The sequence below is a fragment of the Lynx canadensis genome, chromosome A3 (assembly GCF_007474595.2).
Source record: "Lynx canadensis isolate LIC74 chromosome A3, mLynCan4.pri.v2, whole genome shotgun sequence".
NCBI classification, from domain to species: Eukaryota; Metazoa; Chordata; class Mammalia; order Carnivora; family Felidae; genus Lynx; species Lynx canadensis.
This window is the reverse complement of record NC_044305.1, coordinates 109,279,242-109,295,341: the sequence shown is the minus strand read 5'-3', so window position 1 is coordinate 109,295,341 and position 16,100 is coordinate 109,279,242. Positions and strand designations below refer to the sequence as shown.

Genomic DNA, 16,100 nt, shown 5'->3' with positions numbered 1-16,100 from the left:
AAGACCTTTCTGTAAGAACTGTAGAAACCACCCGCTACCCCCGTCCGAGCAATTGGGTGCACAGCGGATGGATGGAAGATTGGGGAATGGGAGAGATCCAGGAGGGGACACAGCCACCTTGTACAGGAATGGCATTCTAACACCTCAGCGGGGGCAGTCCTGGGAGTTTACTGGCTGTTTTTCAGGTCTGGCCTCTAACTTCTTTCCCCTCCTTTCCTTTCTTTTCCCCTTTTTCCTTCCCGCAGCAAAGCAACAATTTCTCCTTTCCAACCTCTTCTGACAACCTGAGAGCCCAATCACCCCCAAGACCATCTTTCAAAGTATTTTCCTGAACACACACAGTGACATCTCTGAGTATAAATCTGGAGTCAGTTTTAGGGGGAAAAAAAATCCCATTCACATCCTTATGTTTAAATTGCAGGTTATCATATTAACTTTGCAGGGTTTTTGGAAGGATTACCTGGGATAATACACACACCAGCTTTGGCAACATTGCTTGGATAAAGTAAATGCAGATAAGCAGAGGCAGTGATGGGGGTGGGGGAGGGTGGTTGTTATCAACTCACTACTCGTTTGAGGCCAGGCAACCCTGGGGATTAAGTTGGAGAAGTTAGGGAGATGAGGGCCCGGGAAAGCTCTCACCACAAAAACGACAAAGAAAATCGCTGTCAAAGGAGGAAGAGAGCACATTGAGCTGCACCAGGAGGCCAAAAATAACCAAAAACCTCTAGAGATTTGGAGGTACAGAAAAGCAGAGCAAAATGGATGGAGAAGAAAGGACATGGGCGGGGGGGGGGGAGCAAGATTGTGCCATAAAATTTTAGATAAAGCTTGTGAGAATTCAGATCTCAGTCCCAAGCCTGGTAGGTGAACGGCCTCTCCCACACTGCGTAACACACATTTACTGAATGCAATTCAGAGTACAAAGCGAGTTTTGGTTAAAGATCGTGGTGTACAGATGTTAATTCTCCCCCTCTCTTCCTCAAAAATCTCAAAAAGAACAGAAAATGGAGGCACATTTTAGTTGCCAGCAAAATACGGATGCGACTACATTCTTGAACCACAAACAATGTAGCAAATCTGCCAAATGCTGTGAAATCTGGACCAAAATGAGGAAGAACACTGGGAACTAACAACATATCCTCAGACCTTAGGCAAGATGGCCATTTCCCCCAAAGCAACAGAGGTTACCCTGAAATGCAGGCAAGGACTCTTTTTTTTTTTTTTTTTTTTTTTTTTTTAATAGAGAGGCAGGTGGTGGGAGGGGCAGAGGGAGAAAGAGAGAGAATCCTAAGCAGGCTCCACACTCAGTGCAGACCCTGGGATCATGACCTGAGCCGAAATCAAGAGTCAGAGGCTCAACCAACTAAGCCACCCAGGAGCCCCACAAGGATTCTTCAAGTGGTGTAAGATCTAGGGGCACAGAGGGCCACTCACTGCAGGAGAAGACTCTCCCTGTAGAGACCGACTTTGACACCACAGCACATGGCCAATGAAAATGAAGGAGAAACTGGGGTGACACAATTCTCATCCACTACTTACTCTCTTCGCTGTGGAGACGACCGGAAATGAGGTAAGATGTAGACATCGGAGGAACACAGCATTCTTCAAATTGCCAATCTCTTAAATGATGAAAATTGAATGATGGTGCACATTCACGGGTTAAGGAAAGTAATAGGTTTGGTGAGAGGCTACAGGAAGCAGTATGTTCGAGCTTACCAACATTGCTTCCCTGCCTCTACGGACTACCTCTCAGCAAGTATACGAGATGAACGATGATGAGAAAGAATCACCCACACAGGCCTGCTTTGAAATGAGAGAGAAAATAAAGAAAAAAATGTAAGGAAGGGGGCGCCTGGCTGGCTCAGTCGGTGGAGTGCACGACTCTTGAGTTTGAACCCCACCTTGGGTGTAGAGTTTACCTTAACAACAACAAAAAAGTAAGACAAAGGAAAATAAAGAACAACAGGAGAAATTTTCCAAGGAAACAGAGAAAGAGTTCAGACAAAGAGTTTTCTCTATGATCTCAAGGACATTATAGGAGATAAATGTAAATGAAAAATATTACAGAGAAGAAGGCTATACTATATGCAACAAAATTAGAATAAATTTACCTTAAAGCAGGGCTGCCTGGGTGGCTCAGTTGGTTGAGCGTCCGACTTCAGCTCAGGTCATGATCTCATAGTTCATGAGTTCGAGCCCTGCGTCAGGTTCTGTGCTGACAGCTCAGAGCCTGGAGCCTGCTTCAGATTCTGTGTCTCCCTCTCTCTCTGCCCCCCACCACTCACACTCTGTCTCACTCAAAAATAAATAAACATTAAAAAAATTTACCTTAAAACAGACAGGACTTTCATTCATTCATTCAACAACCAATTACTGAATACCCCCTATATGCCAGGAGCGCTGCTGAATGCTGGAGTTTTAGCGGGGTTTAAGATTAGAAGCATCTCTGCCTTCATAGAGTTTATAATCTAGGATGGTGGGGGAGGGGGTAGAAAAAATAAAATACATAGAATAAATATATGTAGTCCTAGTAAAAAAAGTAAAACAAGACTATGTGATAGAAGATGAAAAGGTAAGGTCTTCTTTAGATTGGGTGACCAGGAGAGGTCTCTCTAACCATGTGGCATTTTATCTAAAACCTGGATTAATAACATGACACTTTTAGGCCTGCAAATTTCTAAAGGGACATTCTAGGTGTATATAATAATAGCAAAAAGAGGTTATAAGGAAGAGTATAGACATGAGTGGCAGTTAAAGTGTATCCAAAAATACATAACTGGTGTTTGCAAAGAAGAAATGAACAAATAAAATAGGAAGTATGTTCAAAAATATAGTAGGAAAAATAATCCCCAAATAAATGCTTAAATCTGCTGAATGCTTAGAATCTGAAAGCATAATGCTGTCATGGGCACTCTGTATTTGAATGACCAACATCAGTACATAAGGAAAATAGGATAAGCAGGGGTGCCTTGGTGGCTCAGTCGGTTAAGCATCTGCCTTCGATTCAGGTCACGGGTTCGAGCCCTGCATCGGGCTTTGTGCTGACAGCTCAGAGCCTGGAGCCTGCTTCGGATTCTGTCTCCTCTCTCTCTCTCTCTCTCTCTTTCTGCCCCTCCCCTACTCACGCCCTCTCTCCGTCTCTCAAAAAAATGAATAAACATTTTAAAAAGTTAAAAAAAAAAAAAAAAGAAGAAGAAGAATAGAATAAGCAGCCTTGATTCTGGGCTGGTCCGGTGCCTGGCTTTGACCAAGAGCCGATTGTGTCAGCTCTGAGCCTGTTCCAAGAGGCCTTGTGTACTTCCAGTCTCTTTCTTGCAACTCTGTTACCATTATGTGAGCAAGCCTGGGCTATCCTGATCCTGCCCCGGGGTTGAGAGATCACATGATCAGGCCACCCCCTTTGCCCCTGCTGAGAGATAACCAACTCTTACCACATATGTGATGTGGGGATCCCAGGGCAGCCAGGCTCCAGACCCAGACGCATGTCCTAACCATAGATGCTTAGGCAATTCACCCAAGATCAGCCAACCCAGAGCTACAGAACTGCACTCCCCCCCCCCCACCAACCCCCACCACCCCAACCCGGACCCGTAGAGCTGTGTGCAATGAGAAATGGTGTTTGTTTTCAGCCACAAAGCTTTAGAGTGGTTCATTAGGCACCAAAACCTAACTGATAAATATCTGAATGTATTTCATAATCTTTTTCTTACCTTTGGAGAGATAATTTAGGACATACGTCTTATAAAGAAATGTTTACCTGAAATTCAGCACATCTAATTATATTTTAGTTTCTTTTTCTTCTATTAAATTCAAGTGGAATTATGTTTAGTGGTTTTTATTCAAAATAGCTTTAGGATGCCTGGATGGCTCAGTTGGTTAAGCGTCTGACTTTGGCTGAGTTATGATCTCGTGGAACATGTGTTCGAGCCCCGTGTCTGGCTCTGGCTGACAGCACTGAGCCTGCTTAAGGTTCTCTCTCTCTCTCTCTCTCTCTCAGTAAATAAATAAATAAACATTAAAACAAAAAAGAGCTTGACAGGTAATAAGGAAGTGCTCACAAAAGGACAGGGGCATATTGAAAGGCTGTAAGAACAATGTGGATCCTGGATTGGCTCCTGGACCAGAAAATGGACATTGGTGGGGAAACTATCCAAAAACACATAATTGGTGTTTGGATACTCTTTAACTGCCTCCCATGTCTAGTTATTAGTATTGCCTTGATGTTCATCCTTCCATTCATTGTGTTGTGGTTGTATAAGAGGCTACCATAGGGGAAGTTGAGTGAAGGGCAAAGGGAACTTTCCTAAGTCTAAAATTGTTTCAGAATGTAGCTAGAAAAGAGCACAAAGACATATTAAACAATGTCAAGAGAAAGTTGGATTTTGATCTTACTTTTGAAATATAAAACTTTTCCTCAGTGAAATAAATGGAGACACAGGTAAAAATGGCTAATAACTAATGCAGATAGTAAGTAAACATTGCTATTAGGTGTATGATGGTTCCAATGAATAGTTTTAGATATCCAGGATATTCAGAGAAAGAAGTTTGTCGAGGTAAATGTTTAATGTCTGCAACCTATTATCTCTGGTGTTATTAATATACTGGTAAATGTTTGGTCTGTCTGGGACCAAATCGATTGTACATTCTGTACCAGCAGAAGTTTGTATATTCATGACACTTTTATTTATTTATTTATTTATTTTTAATTTTTTTTTTTCAATGTTTATTTATTTTTGGGACAGAGAGAGACAGATCATGAATGGGGAAGGGGCAGAGAGAGAGGGAGACACAGAATCGGAAACAGGCTCCAGGCTCTGAGCCATCAGCCCAGAGCCTGACGCGGGGCTCGAACTCACGGACCGCGAGATCGTGACCTGGCTGAAGTCGGACGCTCAACCGACTGCGCCACCCAGGCGCCCCTCATGACACTTTTAAAGTAATTATTAATATATTTCCAGCTTAATTTCAAAGATTGCATGTTACTTTAATCGGAGGAATAAGGAAAGAAATCAAACACTACGTTACGTCTTGGAGGTAGCAGAACACGACAAATACAGAATAGATATCAGAAGGGGTGTAGTCTGCTTTGGTGATGCACCAAGGAAAACACCATTTGGTACAGGTTGAAATAGCACTTTCCTTAGAAGAGGAGCACACACACACACACACACACACACGGGTATATTATATACACATACACATATGTATGTGTATGTATATGGTCTCTATATAGTATATATATATTATATATATTTGTGTATTTATACTATTCTTTACACCCATTTTGATGCCATGACCAAATGACATCCATATCATACACCACATGCAAAACACACTTTTAAATGTATAAACAACTCCAACACATTCCGATTGTTTCACGAGGCAGCTATTTTTTTTTTTTTTAAAGCTGAGTAATTCCATACCAGGTTCATCGTAGAAGAATTCCCTGGTGGGTTCTGAAGTAACTAGAGAACAACAGAAACCTGAGAAACTTGTAACTGACGAATCAAACTACATCCGGAAACAGTATTGACTCAGCAGTAACTCCCACCAAGAAGATTACTTGTGTTTACAAAAGTTGTGTGTTAGGCCTCTCTAATACTATTGTCAAGTCAAATGTCAAGAATGTTAATTAGTGAAAGGAAGGGGAGGCGGTCCCTCAGCACCAGCTCTCTGTAAACAGAGCGCTGCCCCTTGAGTCCCACAGCAACTACATGGAGGTGTTCTTTGCGCACAGGAAACAGTACATGATGAAGCATCTAGTAAAGCAGATGTGAAAAGTTGCCATCTGAAAACGGTTTATCAAAAGAGACACTCTTATTGTAAATTACCAAAAACTTGTTTCAGTTTGCTTAGCTCACCAACGCGTGGGTATTCAGTACGTGAGCTTTATTTCAGCTCTTTCCATTGTGTTCATCCCTTATTTGAGCAGCGTGTGCCCTCTGTTAGAAGGTCTCTCCAGAGTAGATTACAGAATTCAGAGATATCTTTATAGTCCACTGATAATTTTCCAGTTCTAAATACTCTACTATTTAGCCATCAGCCTATTAGCTCAGGTATAAAACAGGGAAGAAAGATACTCCCACGTTAAAACCAACATGTTTTATTTTCTCAATGCTCCTATCTCTTACCCTATTGAGATCTCATGGCACATGCAGATGGCTGTGGATTGGTTTGATAATTCTTTTTTTTTTTTTTTAACTTCTTTTAGCCCTAGGATTTAATCAAAACCATTTCTTTTGTGCAACATCGCTCTGAATTCAACCACATGGGACCTGGCAGGCAAGTGTTGGTAACAGACCCTGCATCTGTCTCGTGTCCATCAATGTCATGGTTAGCTTGGAAGCTGACAAAGCATCATAAGTTTCTTCTCAATCCATTTAAAATGAACCCCAGTTAAAATAAAAAGTAACACAAATCAAACAGGTTTTTTTGAATATTAATTCTGTAGGCACACTGTCAGAATCATAAATGAGTTTTGCATAAGGAGTAAAATGAAAGATAACAAAACACTTATCTTTAGGAAGAATGTCCACAAATGGCTATATATGTTACTGTGAATTGTTCTTAAAAGTAAACCTTCTGATGTATTCAAAATAATTAAAAGTGGACAAAAATCTCCCCACACCAATGCAATTATGTACATGTTCAGTAGGCAAATAGTCACGCCTTGAGCTCAGAGTCTAGGATACAACCACCAGTCAATCTATGCTTTGTTCCTTTCCCCCTTGTCTCCAAACTTTCTCTCACTACCTAAATACCCACATAGGATTCCAAATGGGCCCAATAGCTCATCTGGGCAAGCAATAATGTCCGGGACATGCTCGTTATTGTATTTTAGGCATTTGTTGACAAAGATGTATTGGGTGGGTTTGTTTTTGTTTTTGTTTTTGTTTTTGTTTTTCTATCTGGGGATGTTCCACCTATCCTGGCATGGAAGGAAAACTGGGCTGAGGTGGTCCAGCCTCAGCCAGCAGGGTCACCGTCTACTCTGCAGATGTTGGTGGAGTCTTAAGGAGCATGAGGTCTTGAGACAGGGAAGAGACCCAGTGGTCTACTTTGCCTTCTAATCTAAAGCCAAGTGTCTTATTTTCAATTACTTTCATTAACATCGTGCAGTCAGCAGCTGGGTGAAAAGCTCAGGACCTGCCCCGAGGGATGGACAGCACGGTGGCCTGTAAGACCACGGCACCACCTGTGTGTTCGGATGTCATCCCTTCCCTCCTGAGAGCCAGGCCACCTGCCAGGCCAGCTGCAGAACCAGTTACTTCTACACCATATTTGACATGGACATAAGACATGGTACTTTTTGTGACAGGAGGGATGTCCACACAAGTTATCATCCAAACAGGACACTTTTGAAAGAGGCAACTATTCATAATCATAACAGGTCAACAGATATGAATGGAGGCTGTCCCAGGCACACGGAGACACATGGCTATTAGCCAGAGGAACCTTTTCAGGACGCCTACCTCTTCTCTTCAGTAGATTTGCAATGAAGACATTCATAGCTTCCCTGAGGCCCCACCTCTGGAGTTATACTGCCTGGAAATATTTTGAGAATGTACCTTGGGGCAAAACAGATTTGTTGAAGAAAATGTCCTCACAAATGTGGAGCAGAAACTACAGAAGAAGCCGTCTTCCCCCTTTGCCCTCCCAGTGCGGTCGGAGGAGACTCTAGAATTAGAAACGAAACCAAAAAATGAAAGACCTGATCTGAGAGCTTAATTCTCCCCTTCAGGAAACAAACACCCAGCGTGGCCAGTGGGTTCTTTAAAAACATTCCCCATCCGTTTTCCACCTTGTGTTCCTTTGGTCTGCAGTTGACTGGCTCTCATTTCATTTTCGGAAAAAAGTGACTGTATCTCCAGCCTAGAAACTTTGATACACTGTGCCTTTATCAAGGAAGTCTCCTACGTGGGGATTGCACATCCACCCTGCCAGAGCACGGCGGCATGCGGTCCCGTAGACATCATTTTATGCTTTCTTCTTGCTTTATTTGAAATACGTTTCATGTACCATCTCCAACAGAAATGCAGTCGTTCAACAAGGAGAGAGACAGAGGGCTCTGAGCTGCCCAGGGAGAAGGCCAGGTCTGGGGCCGCAGAGTGGGGAGGAGTGTAAGTAAAGGCCTGGGCAGAGCGGCAAGAAATATTTGGCATTCCTGGCTTCCCACAAAGGGTAGGTCACGGAGAGGGAACAAGCAGTTGGGATGGAGTATGTACACCACAACTATTCTTTCTCAGGCCACATCCAGGCCACTCTATCACAGCAACGTCCCTGGTGGGAAGACCCCAAGTTTACTCCGCAGTGAGGGAAATGCTCCGGGTAATTACACGCGATGCCTGTCTATACGCGGGACGGGGTCAATGTCTGTGGCAAAGACAGCTGCTGGTTTTGAGGCTGTGTGTTAAATCCACTTTGGCTAACGACCGTTTAGTGCATTTAAGGGACAGAGCACTGAGCGTCCCCTTCCACAGGCCCTGGTCAAAACAAAGCCCACTTCTTCGTGACGTGCCCACAGGTGGTCTGTTTCAGAGGCCTGCCATCGGCTTCTTGGATGGGGATTTTGGAAGAAGAACCACGCTCGCTATTTCCTGGGTAGTGAATTAAAGACATGCCTCTCTTCTCTCTGAAACTTTGGGGAAGAAAAAAAAAAAAACACAAAACCACCGTCATTCATAACAACATAACCACACATACATCAAGACAAAAATAATCATTTAGTTGAAAAGAGATTTGGTCATCAGCAGGCTTTCTTTCTGCCCACCTCGCTGGGCAGGGTAATTTGGCCCCTGCAGCCATATCTATAAAATGCTGCAGTGAGACGGCTTCACGAGGTTTCTCAGCCACGGGAATTTCCAGCTACTGGAAATACCCAAGGCCAGTGTAAGCTCATTTATTTTTCTTAATTTGAGTGTCAGGTTATAGACTAAATAGCAGATGCCTGATGTTCTCAAGTGCTTGCGAGGCAAATGTCACGGGACAGGACACAAATGGAAGAATGCATGGAAAATGGGACATCATGCCCCAGGGTCAGCAGGTGGGCAGACCGCATGGAAACCTTCCCCTCGGAGTCATGGAGGTGAAGTTTGCGGGTGATAAATCTGAGAAGGTGCCTCCTGTTGCAGGGCCCAGAGCAGCAGGATGGCCTTCTTGTCCCCTTGTACACTGTGGCCCCGTGGCCCAAGGAAAAGTGGTGGTTTGGAAATCATGTTAAGACTTCTCCATGTGGCAAGAGTCGTTAGGGAGTGTTTTTATTTTCTTCTTCTGAACAAGTAGTGTCCTAACACAGTAGCCACATGTTTTGCGTTTCCTGTGACAGCCCTAATTTCTAATATTTTTGTGTGCACATCCTGATAAGTATACCAGGATCACTTTCGCTCAGCATTAGGTTCAGAAAACTTGGTGGCAGAAATCTTAGAGCATCTGTGTATTTTACAGGATGAGCAGAGGAGGAGAGAAGGGAAGGGGAGGCACGGAACCCCTAGTTCAGGACAGGTAACATGCCAGTAATCTGTACCGTTGGCATGTTTGGTTCCCACAGGGGTGGGCAGTATTGCTCTGATTTTAAAAATGAGGAAACCAGCTCAAAGGAGCTCGGCAGCTCACCCAACGTGGCTGGCTAAGTAGCAATGATACCAAACTTTGGATCCAGATCTGACTCTAACACCCATGGCTTCTCCACCATTGTGTAAGTCACTCATTCTGTTCTCAGGAAGCTTCGTCATTCTTAGGGAGGTGAGATTTACAAACATGAAAATTCTAGATGATAAAGATGGGATATAACGTGTTACGTTATGACAAATGATCAGCGCTGTTAATCAGATAAGTTACCCATCTGTTGCAAAATGTGGCCCACGTGTACGCCCAAGTTATATTCTCGGTGGAATAAATTTCCATTTTTTTCATTATTTCTTGAGGATTGCAAATTCAATGGAGAACGGAGTGTCTTTCAACCCAATGTGGGGACTGGAACTCAAAGGGGTCCAGACCCTTCAGACAAGATGCTGACTCTGCTCAGGAGGCACCCCCACACCGTCAGTGTCATGTCACGTGCTTGATGATGGCACCATGCTGCAGAGATGGAGACAGTGCCAACGGTTGCCCCCCAACAGGTAGCGAGGTCTGTGATGCTTTGCAAGGACTGTGGGCAAGGACAATACGTTCCATTCCATAAATGGTCACCGCGTACCTGCTACATAGAAAGCACAATGTTGAAACATGCCACCTTCCGGCTTCCAGCTTCTGAGAGAAGGAGACAGAAAACAACTATCGTATAAAAAAAAAATGCCAGTTGATAGATGCAAATAATATACTCTGGCAATTCCGAAGGGGAGTGATATCCCTGCATCTAATGGAGAGATCAGTGGAAGAGGCATTTGACATAGGCCTTGAAGTATGTGTAGGAGTGCAACGGACGGGTGGGGAAGGAAAAACAGAAGCTAATATGCTCAAGGAGAACGGAATCTGTCTAAACAGTGGTGAGTCATCTAGCTCGTCTGGGCTGTGGAATATATGAGAGGGAGTAGTAATAAGGCTTATTTTCCAGGCTTGCACTTCACCTTGAACTTCAGTGTGTGCAAGATCCATCACTTCTGGCTTGTCCTCCTGGGGAGAGCAGACTCTCTCCGTCAGCAGGCGGCCTTGCCAGTGGGCAGGGGGCCGAGCAGCTCTCCTGTGTGTGTGTGGATGAAGGCCAGGGATACAGGGGCAGCAGTGGTTTTTTCCCGGTGAGAAACTAGGCCTAGTTGGTGAGAACTAACCTCGCGGGCCTGGGAAGCTGATCTGGCCCTGTTCCTGAACTCCTGCCTTCTCTGCCCCAAAGCTCTAAGCCCCTGGACAGAAGGCTGGGTCAGCTCTGCTTGCAGCCAGAGGACACTGAGAAGGCCATGTCTCACAGCCGCCCTTCTCTCAGGTCCCCAAAGCCTCTAGAGCAGACAGCCAGCGTCACTTTCCATCTGGCCCCAGGCAATGGCTACCTAGCAACTGAGCCATAGACGTTTGCCCTTAGGATATAGTCTGAGTGTTGGTCTGAGGTTTATTTTATTTTATTATTTTTTTATTTTTTTAACGTTTATTTATTTTTGAGACAGAGAGAGACAGAGCATGAACGGGGGAGGAGCAGAGAGAGAGGGAGACACAGAATCGGAAACAGGCTCCAGGCTCCGAGCCATCAGCCCAGAGCCCTACGCGGGGCTCGAACTCACGGACCGTGAGATCGTGACCTGAACTGAAGTCGGACGCTTAACCGACTGAGCCACCCAGGAGGCCCTCGGTCTGAGGTTTAAAACCAAACCAAACAAATTCTGCCCCACTGCATCTTCAACTGTTGATTTCTGGTGAAGTATCTTCTAAAGGCACAATCAGCCTTCCTGTGAACAGAAGTGAGCAATTGAAAACCTTGCTCTCTTGGGCACCTGGGTGGCCTAGTTGGTGGAGCGTCTGACTCTTGATTTCAGCTCAGGTCATGATCTCTCAGTTCATAAGTTCTAGCCCTGCTCTGACAGTGTGGAGCCTCCTTGGGATTCTCTCTCTTCCTCTCCTCCACTTGGGCACTCTCTCTCTCTCTCACACACACACATGCACACAAAAAATAAATAAACTCTAAAAAAAAAAAAACCCACAAAACCTTGCTTTCACTCTTCCCTCATTTCCTTGACCTGTGAAAGCATCTGGGTCTAAATTGGGCCCCAGCTTATCAGTATGATGCTTGCTACCCATCACAACTGACCGGGAAGTTGTTGGAAATGCAAATGCTGGGTTCAGCCCAGGCTAAGAGATAGGTCTGTGGGTTTGATTTTATTTTTATGTATGTCCCCCCAAGTGCCTGGGCAAATGCCGTATAACTTTGGATATCCACATTTCCTGTTTGTTGCATCCTAGAATTTCCAGCTGGGACGAGTTCTGAACATCAGCTAACACAGCACTTTCTAAATTCATGGGAGCAGGATGCCAGTCTAGGAACTAGGGAGATAGCAAGTAGCGTTTCCTCAGTGGATCTGACTGGAAATCAACTTCTCTTGGAGCATAGATTGGCATCTCATGCCTAAAGTACAGCATGAGAATGTTGGTCTAGTTCAATCTCCTCTTTATGCATTTGAAGAAGGAGAACTGCCGTGCCCCATGGCACATAGCTCTAGACCCGCAGGCTCACTTCCCCTGCTGGTGCTGCTTTGGAATGATCCCTTCCATCCCCCTGGCTTGGGTGAGGATGGCATGTGTGAGCAGATGAGACACTTGTGGGAAAACCATGTTCTAGAAGTGTGTGAGGTGATGTATGCTGTTTTGACTTGGACTTTTTCTTTTTTTTTCTTTTTTTCTTTTTTTTTTTTTTAACGTTTATTTATTTTTGGGACAGAGAGAGACAGAGCATGAACGGGGGAGGGGCAGAGAGAGAGGGAGACACAGAATCTGAAACAGGCTCCAGGCTCTGAGCCATCAGCCCAGAGCCTGACGCGGGGCTCGAACTCATGGACCGCGAGATCGTGACCTGGCTGAAGTCGGACGCTTAACCGACTGCACCACCCAGGCGCCCCAGGACTTTTTCTTTAAAAAAAAAAAAAAAAACTTGTTATTTGAGAGAGAGAGAGGACTTGAGGGAGGGGAAAAGGGAGGGAGGGAGAGAGAGAGAGAGAGAGAGAGAGAGAGAGAGAGAGAGAGAAAATCCCAAGCAGGCTCCAAGCTATGAGCATAGAGCCCAACGCGGGGCTCGAACTCATGAATTGTGAGACCATCACCTGAACCAAAATCAAGAGTTGGACACTCAACCAACTGAGCCACCCAGGTGCCCCTAACTTAGGCTTTTCCTGAGCAATGCTTTGAGTCCGTAGCAACCACTGCCGTCATAGAACATCTTAGAACCACTGAAGAAAAGAGCAATTCCAGATTTGGGGACTTGGTGAGCAAAAATTCTCTACTTCCTCCCCAGCTTGAGCACAGCTTCTTCATTGGAGTCCAGGCGCCTAGAGCACAGGAGTCAACCTCCAGCCACAGGGACTATCTAGGCTGCCCTGGGGTCACCAGGGATAGCAGAAGAGACGAGCCGAGCCGCAGGAGCACAGGAAGCCGGGAGGCCGCCGTGGGAAGCAAGAGGAAGGTGGGAGGGGGGGCGGACACAATGTGGCTGCTCTGGTCCCTCACTGGCTCACGTACTCACCTGGCACCTGACACCGCATGCTGCCAGCAAAGTGGATCCTTCATCGAATGATGCAAGGACTATGAACTTATCTGCTTTACGCCCTAAGGACATCTAAGCGTGGTGCCTTGTTCCTACAAATTGCTCTGTGATTATATAATGATGGACCAAGAGTGACACAGCAGGGAACCTTTCCATCTTCAGAGGAAAAATGCTCTTACACACACTGTCCCAGGGAAACCACCTTCTCTTCCAGAAGGCAAGCGTCTCTGGCTATTTGGAACTGCCTGTTGACCCCCATTCCTCTTCAGCCCATTAGTCAGAGGTAGAGCTGCTCCTGGATAACACCCTTACACACCCTTACACACCCTTACATGCCCTTACACACACACACACACACACACACACACACACACACACTTAATCTGTTAACTTTTGGAACTTTGCCCAGAAGCCTCCAGAAGCCCAGACCCAATCCTGGGTTCCCAGGTCCAAAATTTTGTAGCAAGAAAAAGCATTCTCATCTGAAACTTTTAATAGCATATAAATAAAGTGATCCAGGCTCCAAATGGCCCAGGCAAGGCCACCCCATATAGGGCCGTGAATATCACAATAGGTGATTGTTTTAAAGTGTTTTAATGAGTCTCAAAACATCCTACATAATATCAGCCTCCACTCCAGTCCTCCTGACAGGCTCCAGTAAATAACATGAGTTGACAGGAATAAAACAGCTTGCTCAGGAGTAATTGAGTGGAATTAGAATGAACAGACAAGAAAGAAAAATTGGTGCTTGGGTCACAAGGAACTTTTTGTTGGGAACGCCCTGGGGGATTTGGTGGGATGTGGCCCCGCTGACTAATCACCAGTATAGAAAGTTTACAGTCTCTCCACCATGCCAGCGTCTTTAATAACTTGAAAAGCACAAGAGGTGGCTGTTAATTTCAAAGACAGTTATATGAAGCTTTTATTGAGTGTGGCGCAGAGTATATAGTTAGCAGCCTGTGAGATAATGAACCCTTTAAATAGGGTTTTCAAAAACAAAACCATCTTATTTTTGCTTGAGCCAAAAGAACAGCAACGTTCTCCTGTTATTTGAAAGCCGAAAAAATGTATATAAAGTAGGATCTCTCCATTGCACACGAGAAGAGCCGCTTTCTTCACCAAGGGCATGTGCCATGCCATAGAACCATGGACACTTAGATGGACTCAGCTGACCTTGCCAGGACATGCCTTTGCCGGGAAGCAAGCAGATAGGGGAGGAAGGGGTTAAATGTGATGGCTGCCACCCTCATGAACATTGGCTCCCGGGCCTTCTCTCCCTGACCTGGGCTGACAATACTGGGAAGAGGTGGGGCCCCCTCTGGCCCCCCAATGTCATGAAGTGAGTAAACCAGAGATCAAACCAGTGGCTTCTTGAATTTAAAGAGATAAAGAACCAACCTGTGAAAAAAGCAGGACTCCACATGCCTCCCCTGGGGCGTTCTGGGGCTGGAGACGGCGGGCCAGGAGCAGGGTGGGCAGACATTGCCTGTCCAGTCTAGAACCACTTAGGATGGCCTGCTCTGACCTCTCGACGCAGCACGTGAGGAATGGACGCGGTGAAGTGAGCCGTTGATGGGCCTGGAATCTCCAAGCCACTGTGACCGGGGACCCTGCCTTCACCCCCCGGCAACATCTATGATTTTGACCCATGGAATACCTTGTGCTTTTATCATTGTCTCTCCCTCTTTCCCTCCCTTCCTCTCCTCCTCTTCTCCATCTCTCTTTCTCCTTCCCTCCCTCTTCCCTCCCCTCCCCCACCCCGACTGCGCTAGATGTGTAAGTGCGCGAAGAGACTGAGATGGAGAAATCGGTCCAACCCACTTTAGAAGTCATCTGTTTTTCCCTCACCCTATCATTCTTGCATTCGATGTTCATTAACCCCTTGCCAAGAACAGGGCTTCCAAGTGTGAGCGAGGCAGACATGGCTCCCCTCCCCCTCCCTCTACCCCCAACACACAGGCGAGTCCTACCTGGCCCAGCTGGCAGTGGTCAGGGACAGTGCTGATGGACAGGACAGGTGCTACCCCGACTGCAGGACCGGGTGGGCCTGTTGCTGGTCTTTGCTGTGCCCTTCCTTCATTCCACGGTGGGTGTGTTGTGACAAGGGCTTTGCCCATAGGACTCCCTGGGCTGAGGAACAATGCCACCAAATCTGACTGACCAAGGACTGAAAAACAAAACAAAGAAACAGGGCTTCTGTGAGCCAATTCTGGGGAGCAAATAATGTAAACAAAAAGATTAATTAAAGGAGAATGAATTATTTCCTGCCTCAGCACTGGCAACAAGCAGAATCTAAGAACTTAATTCAGTCTCATTATTAGCAACATATACCCTGGCTTTTTTTTTTTTTTTAAGACACACTTCTCTCCCTCACGTGATATGGGGAATTTAGCCATTTCCAGGAGTTTTTTCTGCAAAACATGCATCAAGTTGGATCTCTTCCCGAGCTGTAAATTCTTGTAAATTCTTGCTAGCCCAGGAAAACTCCTTCTAGAAGCTTTTGGGATCTGGTGAGCCCTGAAGGAAAACTCCCAGCCTCACTCCTTTCCAGCAGTTTGGGAATATGCTGGAGCTGCGTCTGTGGGAGTCTGGAATGCTTGCTTAGGAAGGCCCTTTGTTGGCCACATTGCCTTGGAGCCACTTGCAGATTCCCGCTGGTCTAGGATGTATCAAGAACCCAGAGAACAACCTTGTTTTAGGAAAAGAGGGAACTGCTTCTTCTAACGCTGTCAGGAAGCAAAACAGTCAAATTTGCTTTTCCGGGGGTCTGAACAGAGGCACGGATATTTGAATGAATGCACTTTTAAAGTCTCCATGCTCTAATCGCCAGTGGTCCCCAGTCCTTGCGGTGTCATAGAAGCACCTGAGAATGAGTCAGAATATGAGCTGCTCTTCTCCATGTCCTGTCTCCCCCACA

The 16,100-nt window shown here is 45.6% G+C and overlaps 1 long non-coding RNA gene across 1 annotated transcript; it reads left to right on the top strand.

The window, feature by feature from the left end:
• The first annotated feature begins 1,333 nt into the window (after window positions 1-1,333).
• Window positions 1,334-14,543, top strand: LOC115510923. Its single transcript, XR_003967894.1, has 2 exons — window positions 1,334-1,573; window positions 12,935-14,543. It is a non-coding gene; the product is annotated as an uncharacterized LOC115510923 (long non-coding RNA).
• The last annotated feature ends 1,557 nt before the right edge of the window (window positions 14,544-16,100 follow it).